Below are 9591 nucleotides of genomic sequence, written 5' to 3' on the forward strand. Positions count from 1 at the left end.
GATAAATGTGCAGATGACATAAATTTAGAAGGCAGGATAATAGCTCTTAACTATGATATGTGGAAAACAATTAGATTCCACTAAAATCTTGTATTTATTTTCTGTGTAGCTCCAATTTGTAATTTTTCTTCTCTTGTTTCATACCCACAAGCCTTCTTCACAGTTTACAGATTGGAAATTCAAACGAAAAGCTTAGAGTTCCAGCAATGATCACTTCTTGGAAACAGAGATACCGTGTGAAAATGGAACTGCAAGGGCTTGGGAAGCCATGCAGAATTCTACGTTCATTTATATATTAGTGAGATTGGAGGGAAAGTTAACTGATGAGATTGGATTGCAGAGAAGACATCAGTTGCTTTTAGAAAAATCACAACTGAACCATCAGATGTAATTGTATTAGGATTTGTAAAAAAGTAAAAGAGTTTTTAATTCAATTGAGGTATATTGTCATATATATAATTGTGACTAAAGATGAACCCTTGTGGCTAAAGATGAATCCTTCCTAGGACAATAGGAAGGAATAACACCTATCAAGGAAATTAATGAATTAGTTTTCATGTGTATGACCTCATTATGAATATCAGCATGTAAAAATACTGTCTGAGCCTGAGTTTCTGCCATAAAAGAAAGGCCTGGGCATTAGGCTGTTATCTTACATTGATCAACAGTAATGAAACGTAATTCAGTCATAAGAGGTTAGCTCAAACAAAAGAACTGTAAACTAGACCCCAATTAGAGGGTTTGCCAATTACTTTGTGCTGCTAGTATTCTAATATTTTGGGCATTAGAGGCTTTATAAATGTATATAAACCAGTTGGTGGTTGTGCTTAGGGGAGATGAAAATTTTTCCTACATGATGTTTATACTTTGTCACATATCCTGGATATGGATCAGTGTCTATCACCAGACTATCTTACAATTGATAACCATTTTGAGTGAAATCAACATTGTTATTGTTTTGTCACTAAGTCGTGTCCGACTCTCTTGCAATCCCAGGGACTGTAGCCTGCCAGGCTTCTCTGTCCATGGCGTTCTCCAGGCAAGAATACTGGAGTGGGTTGCCATTTCCTTCTCCAGGGTATCTTCGTGACCCAGGGATCGAACCCAGGTTTCCTGTGTCTTCTGCATTACAGGCAGATTCTTTACTACTGAGTCATCTAGGAAGCCCCAGATTATGATAAGATATGGTTAATGATAACTTAATAATGCTTAATAATATCTACCTCTGAAAATACAGACAGATTGATGTTATGTATATACCACGATATCAAGAGATACTTTTTTTCAGGAACGTGTTCATTCATTAGAGTTGCTTTATGTTTTTCGGTGTATGTGTGTGTGGGGGAGTGGTTAGGAAATCCACAGGGTGCTGCTGATAAAGAGAAAGCTTTTCTTTTGGGGAGGATAAATGTCAAACCAAGGATTGCATTACAGAATCAGAATACGCTGTATATATGCCAAACTGTTTGTCTATCTTGATTAAATTATTCTTAGAATGTTTTCATTTTCTAAGCAGAGAAGTATATTTAGGTACAATGCTATAAGGTGGCTCTTTTTAAAAAATGGAGTAACCATTTAGAGAAAAATCAGGCGAAGACTAGGCAGATAATTTTAGTACAAGCAGGCTTTTGCTTCAGTACCCGAGATAATTGTCTCAATCTCCTTTTTACTCTGCAGGGTCACAGATGTCAAAAGGCATTCCCACATGCAAGTTGAAATTGTGCAATACATAGCCCAGAAATTATGTGTCTTTTACTTAAAAAAAATCAAGTAGACCTATAGGCCATAATAATTATAAAAATTATACTAGCATTTATTTGGTTATATTAATATGCTATTTGTATTAACTAGTTTTACTAATTACCTAATTACTGCCCGCTAGGGTAATTACTCATCTTGATTAAATGAATGTTGAAAGGTGAACTCATAGGCATTGGTAATCATTTTCCTATCTAGAATAATAATGCTGAGGGCAGATGCTCAATCCATTTAATACTCTCATTGATTGTAGAGCTAGGAGGCGATTATAAGGTGTAGTTCATGAAACTGGTGTAACTAAATAGGAAATTGAAGCAAATTAGATACACATTAGAAGCACTTACTGGTGTTTTTTGATAAAAGGAAGCATTAAAATGGATTATTTGAAAGTCATTTATTAAAAGGTGTTGTGGAAAAAAGCAAAGACGGCACCAGATGGACTTGAGTGTGAATCTTAGATCTTAGCTTCCTATGACGTGTGGAGAGCAGCCTCACTCCCTCTGAGTCACTTTTTCTTATTCTGTGCAATGCAGATATCATATTCAGTATCATCTTCTGGGATTGTTGTAAGGAGTGAGTTAAATGATGTTTGCAAAGTGTCTGGACCCAAAGAAGTTGCTTTTAAAACTATTCTGTTCCACTCTATGATTTGGGTTTCATCATCTTGACATATTGTTTAATTATTAATATGGAATCAAAGTTTAAAATAAAAGTTATTAGAATGTTTAATAGTGTGACAAGAGAATTTTCAAAACAAGTATGCTTCAGTAGCTAGACTCTGGTATCCCCTGTCGTAAAGTGTCCTGGTTGTATGAGACAGGTGTAAATTTTGGCATAGGTGCCGCCTTTGTGAATGTGAGCACATGATGGTAGAGACTTGGTTCCTCTTGCTTACTCTGGTATCTTCAGTACTTGTCATGACTCTAGTCCAGTCTGCTTAGTAAATACTTGTTGAATGAATAAAGGAATTAATGAATGAACATCTGTCTAGATGTTAGTTTAATAAATGCATCATATCCTCTGTGTTCTCCATGACTCTGAAGGTCACATTGGGGTGTCCATTGTATTCCTAGGAAAATATGACTATATCTGTGGGCAACTTTTGCACATTAGCAGCCATGGTGGACCTGGATGGTTTATAATGCCCAGCTCTTATCAACAGAACATTTGAGGTGACAATGAAATGCACGTCATCTCTCTCAGCAGAGGTATGTAATTTATTTCATTCTGCAGCTCCCCTCTGCTCTAGTCTGGAGCTGCCAGCCAGCATGGCTGACTCTGGGACCAGGCAAGAAATGGGGACCCACTCATCACAGAGGAAGGGTCAGGCCAGCCTTTTTTACCTGGTGTAAGGGCTTTCTCTGCCTGCCCTAAAGGGCTAGCTATGGGGATTCAAAGGAGAAGAAGTCAAATTATTCCCCAGGAAGTCCAGTGGGCAAGCCAGACAACCAAGTGAGTGCTTGCAGCTAGGTAGTAAACACTTGCGAGATCTGTATTCAAGTACAGAAGACGAGCTTCCCAACACTTCCTGAATGATCTGTCCAGAGGCCTGAAGGCAATCTTTGATGTCTCGTAAAAGGAGAAGCTTGCTGCATGGGCAAGAGGGAAAGGCTTAGTCCAGTGAGTATCCTTGAGAGAATCTGCATCATTTAGATCTGCATCTGTCAGGCCTCTCAAAGATGTTGATCACAAGAAGAAAGTAGTACTGTGAGCATCAGTAGTGGCAAATAGCACACTTATGGTGATGATGCAAAATTAACTGCAAACCCTGTCAGTGTGGTACCAATCAATGGTGGTACACTGACAATGGGGATAATACCGTTCCCCCGATGGATAGAAATTTGGACTGAAACAACAGTTCAATCACTCAGTCATGTCCGACTCTTTGCAACCCCATGAATCGCAGCACGCCAGGCCTCCCTGTCCATCACCAACTCCCGGAGTTCACTCAAACTCATGTCCATCGAGTCGGTGATGCCATCCAACCATCTCGTCCTCTGTCATCCCCTTCTCCTGCCCCCAATCCCTTCCAACCTCAGACTCTTTTCCATTGAGTCAACTCTTCGCGTGAGGTGGCCAAAGTATTGGCGTTTCAGCTTCAGCACCAGTCCTTCCAATGAACACCCAGGACTGATCTCCTTTAGGATGGACTGGTTGGATCTCCTTGCAGTCCAAGGAACTCTCAAGAGTCTTCTCCAACACCACAGTTCAAAAGCATCAATTCTTTGGTGATCAGTTTTCTTCACAGTCCAATTCTCATATCCATACATGACCACTGGAAAAACCATAGCCTTGACTAGATGGACCTTTGTTGGCAAAGTAATGTCTCTGCTTTTAATATGCTATCTAGGTTGGTCATAACTTTCCTTCCAAGGAGTAAGTGTCTTTTAATTTCATGGCTGCAATCAGCATCTGCAGTGATTTTGGAGCCCCCCAAAATAAAGTCTGACACTGTTTCCACTGTTTCCCCATCTATTTCCCATGAAGTGATGGGACCAGATGCCATGATCTTAGTTTTCTGAATGTTGAGCTTCAAGCCAACCTTTTCACTCTCCTCTTTCACTTTAATCAAGAGGCTTTTTAGTTCCTCTTTGCTTTCTGCCATAAGGGCGGTGTCATCTATGGTTATTGATATTTCTCCCAGCAATCTTGATTCCAGCTTGTGCTTCTTCCAGCCCAGCGTTCCTCATGATGTACTCTGCATGTAAGTTGAATGAGCAGGGTGACAATATACAACCTTGACGTACTCCTTTTCCTATTTGGAACCAGTCCATTGTTCCATGTCCAGTTCTAACTGTTGCTTTCTGACCTGCATACAGGTTTCTCAAGAGGCAGGTCAAGTGGTATGGTATTCCCATCACTTTCAGAATTTTCCACAGTTTATTGTGATCCACACAGTCAAAGGCTTTGGTGTAGTCAATAAAGCAGAAATAGATGTTTTTCTGGAACTCTCTTGCTTTTTTGATGATCCAGCGGATGTTGGCAATTTGATCTCTGGTGCCTCTGCCTTTTCTAAAACCTGCTTGAACATCTGGAAGTTCATGGTTCACGTATTGCTGAAGCCTGGCTTGGAGAATTTTGAGCATGACTTTACTAGCGTGTGAGATGAGTGCAATTGTGCAGTAGTTTGAGCATTCTTTGACATAGCCTTTCTTTGGTATTGGGATGAAGACTGACCTTTTCCAGTCCTGTGGCCACTGCTGAGTTTTCCAAATTTGCTGGCATACTGAGTGCAGCACTTTCACAGCATCATCTTTCAGGATTTGAAATAGCTCAGCTGGAATTCCATCACCTCCACTAACTTTGTTCGTAGTGACGCTTTCTAAGGCCCACTTGACTTCACATTCCAAGGTGTCTGGCTCTAGGTGAGTGATCACACCATCATGATTCTCTTGGTCATGAAGATCTTTTTTGTACAGTTCTTCTGTGTATTCTTGCCACCTCTTCTTAATATCTTCTGCTTCTGTTAGGTCCATACCATTTCTGTCCTTTATCAAGCCCATATTTGCATGAAATGTTCCCTTGGTATCTCTAATTTTCTTGAAGAGATCTCTTGTCTTTCCTATTCTGTTGTTTTCCTCTATGTCTTTGCATTGATCGCTGAGAAAGGCTTTCTTATCTCTCCTTGTTATTCTTTGGAACTCTGCATTCAGATGCTTATATCTTTCCTTTTCTCCTTTGCTTTTGCTTCTCTTCTTTTCACAGCTATTTGTAAGGCCTTCTCTGACAGCCATTTTGCTTTTCTGCATTTCTTTTCCATGGGGATGGTCTTGATCCCTGTCTCCTGTACAATGTCACGAACCTCCATCCATAGTTCATCAGGAGGGTGATTACTTGGATAATGTTTTGAATGAATGATTTTTTTTTAAAATAAAGCAGATGTTTTAAAATGCAAGGTGCTCCTCAATGGGAACAGGGTTGCATGAGACATTCCAGTGACACACTGATACTCTAGAGAGAGGTGCACTCACAGATTGTGCTGAATTTTTGTCTCATAAAAAAGTCAGAGATGGCCCTGAATTCTTAGGTCAGAAACACTACTCACTTAACCTAGTGAACTGTACTCAATCTTTGCTTCCAGCTTTCACACAAACAGGAGAGAACCTTGCATTTTATGCAACCCAAGCAGAAGATGAAGAGTTCTTTTCTTTTTTTCCCCAAGAACTTTTAGGTGAGCTTCCAGTGATTTCTAACACCACTTAAAGCTCTTTTAAAGAACAACCTTCGGCCCCAGGCGTGAGGGGCGCCGTTGGCGCTTGGTTGCTGTCGGCTTTGTGCCGTCGAGAAGAAAAACTACCATGTCCACTGCTTTGGCAAAACCTCAGATGCGTGGCCTCCTGGCCAAACGTCTGCAATTTCATATTGTTGGAGCATTCATGGTCTCCCTGGGGTTTGCCACTTTCTATAAGTTTGCTGTGGCTGAACAAAGAAAGAAGGCATATGCAGATTTCTACAGAAATTGTGATTCCATGAAAGATTTTGAGGAGATGAGGAAGGCTGGTATCTTTCAGAGTGCAAAGTGATTTGGAATACAGAGAATTTCTTTGGGTTGAGTTCCATGGAAGTTTGTTACTTTCCTGTGTTCCTGAACTATGAAACTATGACTATCTGGGGTGAGAAATTGTCTCTCAATAAATAAACAATTAACAAATACTGTGGGAAAAAATAAAGAACAACCTTCTTTCCCAATAATTGACAGCCAAGAGAATACCTTGGGGGAAAGGAGGTAGAGGACTGAGATGTAGATATCCTTGACTCAAAGAGCGTCTATGTTGTTGTCAAAAAATTATAGCAACATCATTGTAAAGGTTTTCCTCCTATAATGTTCTTTCTTCCAATTCGTCTCAACTTTGTTTTGTGTAATCCACCTACAGGTGAGGTTATATTGGGTTTTGGGGGTTGCTTCTTACAATGTTAAATGGAGATCCCAACACTCCAGGTGGAGAGTGTTCGCTACTGGTGTATGAGACAGTCTGTGGATTTCTGTTTACATGCTTTCAGGAACTCTTCTCTAACTGTATTGAGTTATTATGTGCTTCTGAAAAAGTCCTGATTTGAAGTCTCCAAGAATGCTTTTCTTGGAGGATTCACTTGGGAAACTGAGGGAAGTAAGAGAAATGGGTAAACTAAGGCAGCAGTGGCCTCAGAATTCACTGCATTTAGAGACTGTCTGACAGGAGCTGAGAAGGCAAGGCTGTGGGGAATGAGCCTCAGTCTAGAATGAGCATTCTAGGGGGAGATTTTGAAAAGAATCCATTTCCAGACTTAGCAGAAGTTTTGCTGTCAGGAAGACCTGGACGTCAAGGCATCAGGAATGTGAAGGACCTAAGAGGGTCACGATGCTATCACCTGGTTTTTCACATGGGGAAGCCTGGTGGGCTGCCGCCTATGGGGTCGCACAGGGTCAGACATGACTGGAGTGACTTAGCAGCAGAGACCCCAAAATGCAGATTCTCTTTAGGTCTGATGAGAATCCTGTGGACTTAAGGTCAGCCTCAAGGGCTCTCTAGTTAAGATTGTCTATTCATCCATCCACTCATTCATGAAACACTGAACACCTACTGTGTGTCAGGCTTTGTGCTAGGTATACATTTAGAGGCTCATGGGCATCACACATTTGACTGTTACTAACAGAAATTTGGAAAACTCAGCAGTGGCCACAGGACTGGAAGAGGTCAGTCTTCATTCCAATCCCAAAGAAAGGCAATCCCAAAGAATGCTCAAACTACCACACAATTGCACTCATCTCACACGCTAGTAAAGTCATGCTCAAAATTCTCCAAGCCAGGCTTCAGCAATATGTGAACCGTGAACTCCCAGATGTTCAAGCAGGTTTTAGAAAAGGCAGAGGCACCAGAGATCAAATTGCCAACATCTGCTGGATCGTGGAGAAAGCAAGAGAGTTCCAGAAAAACATCTGTTTCTGCTTCATTGACTACGCCAAAGCCTTTGACTGTGTGGATCACAATAAAGTGTGGAACATTCTGAAAGAGATTGGAATACCAGACCACCTGACCTGCCTCTTGAGAAACCTGTATGCAGGTCAGGAAGCAACAGGCAGAACTGGACATGGAACAAAAGACTGGTTCCAAATAGGAAAAGGAGTATGTCAAGGCTGTAGATTGTCACCTTGCTTATTTAACTTAGATGCAGAGTACATAATGAGGAACGCTGGGCTGGAAGAAGCACAAGCTGGAATCAAGATTGCTGGGAGAAATATCAATAACCTCAGATATGCAGATGACACCACCCTTATGGCAGGAAGTGAAGAGGAACTCAAAAGCCTCTTGATGAAAGTGAAAGAGGAGAGTGAAAAGGTTGGCTTGAAGCTCAACATTCAGAAAACAAAGATCATGGCATCTGGTCCCATCACTTCATGGGAAATAGATGGAAAAACAGTGGAAACAGTGTCAGACTTTATTTTTTTGGGCTCCAAAATCACTGCAGATGCTGATTGCAGCCAGGAAATTAAAAGACGCTTACTCCTTGGAAGGAAAGTTATGACCAACCTTGATAGTATATTAAAAAGCAGAGACATTACTTTGCCAACAAAGGTCGGTCTAGTCAAGGCTATGGTTTTTCCCGTGGTCATGTATGGATGTAAGAGTTGGACTATGAAGAAAGCTGATCGCCGAAGAATTGATGCTTTTGAACTGTGGTGTTGGAGAAGACTCTTGAGAGTCCCTTGGACTGCAAGGAGATCCAACCAGTCCATTCTAAAGGAGATCAATCCTGGGTGTTCATTGGAAGGACAGATTATAAAGCTGAAACTGCAATACTTTGGCCACCTCATGTGACGAGTTGACTCACTGGAAAAGACTCTGATGCTGGGAAAGGTTGGGGGCGGGAGGAGAGGGGACAACTGAGAATGAGATGGCTGGATGGCATCACCGACTCTGTGGACATGAGTTTGAGTGAACTCTGGGAGTTGGTGATGGACAGGGAGGCCTGGCGTGCTGTGATTCATGGGGTCGCGGAGAGTCGGACACGACTGAGCGACTGAACTGAACTGAACCTTGTTGAACACTATGTTTAATCTTGTGAAATTCTTTCTCTGGTATTTGTGTTGTCACTGTATTGATTCTTCCCCTACCCCCAGAATGTTCCTTCTCAGTTTCCTTCTGCCTTCTCTTCCTTCATTGGTTTCTGGATTTTAACCTTTTTCCTTTACATATTCTCCTTGGGCCACCTCATCAGGTGTTAATCAAGTGATTCTTAAGTTTGAGCTTCAGTTCTGATCCTTCTCCTGAGTTCTAAACCTGTATATCCAGCTGTCTCCTAGATATCTCTACCTGGATGTCAGATTCAGTATGTCCAAAGGTTCCAAATAGGAAAAGGAGTACGTCAAGGCTGTATATTGTCACCCTGCTTATTTAACTTATATGCAGAGTACATCTTGAGAAATGCTGGGCTGGATGAAGCACAAGCTGGAATCAAGATTTCCAGGAGAAATATCAATAACCTCAGATATGCAGATGACACCACCCTTATGGCAGAAAGTGAAGAAGAACTAAAGAGCCTCTTGAAAGTGAAAGAGGAGAGTGAAAAAGTTGGCTTAAAAACTCAACATTCAGAAAACTGAGATCATGGCATCTGGTCCCACCACTTCATGGCAAATAGATGGGGAAACAATGGAAACAGTGGTTGACTATTTTTCTGGGCTTCAAAATCACTGCAGATGGTGATTGCAGTCATGAAATTAAAAGATGCTTACTCCTTGGAAGGAAAGTTATGACCAACCTAGATAGCATATTTAAAAAGCAGAGACATTACTTTGCCAACAAAGGTCTGTCTAGTCAAGGCCAAGGTTTTTCCCATGGTCATGTATGGATG

General features: G+C 41.2%; 1 pseudogene; it reads left to right on the forward strand.

Moving 5' to 3' along the window:
* The first annotated feature begins 6056 nt into the window (after nt 1-6056).
* LOC148772984 (cytochrome c oxidase subunit 6C pseudogene) lies at nt 6057-6281 on the forward strand (annotated as a pseudogene).
* The last annotated feature ends 3310 nt before the right edge of the window (nt 6282-9591 follow it).

The sequence above is a fragment of the Moschus berezovskii genome, chromosome Y (assembly GCF_049115385.1).
Source record: "Moschus berezovskii isolate FMDL1 chromosome Y, NW_MosBer_1.0, whole genome shotgun sequence".
NCBI classification, from domain to species: domain Eukaryota; kingdom Metazoa; phylum Chordata; class Mammalia; order Artiodactyla; family Moschidae; genus Moschus; species Moschus berezovskii.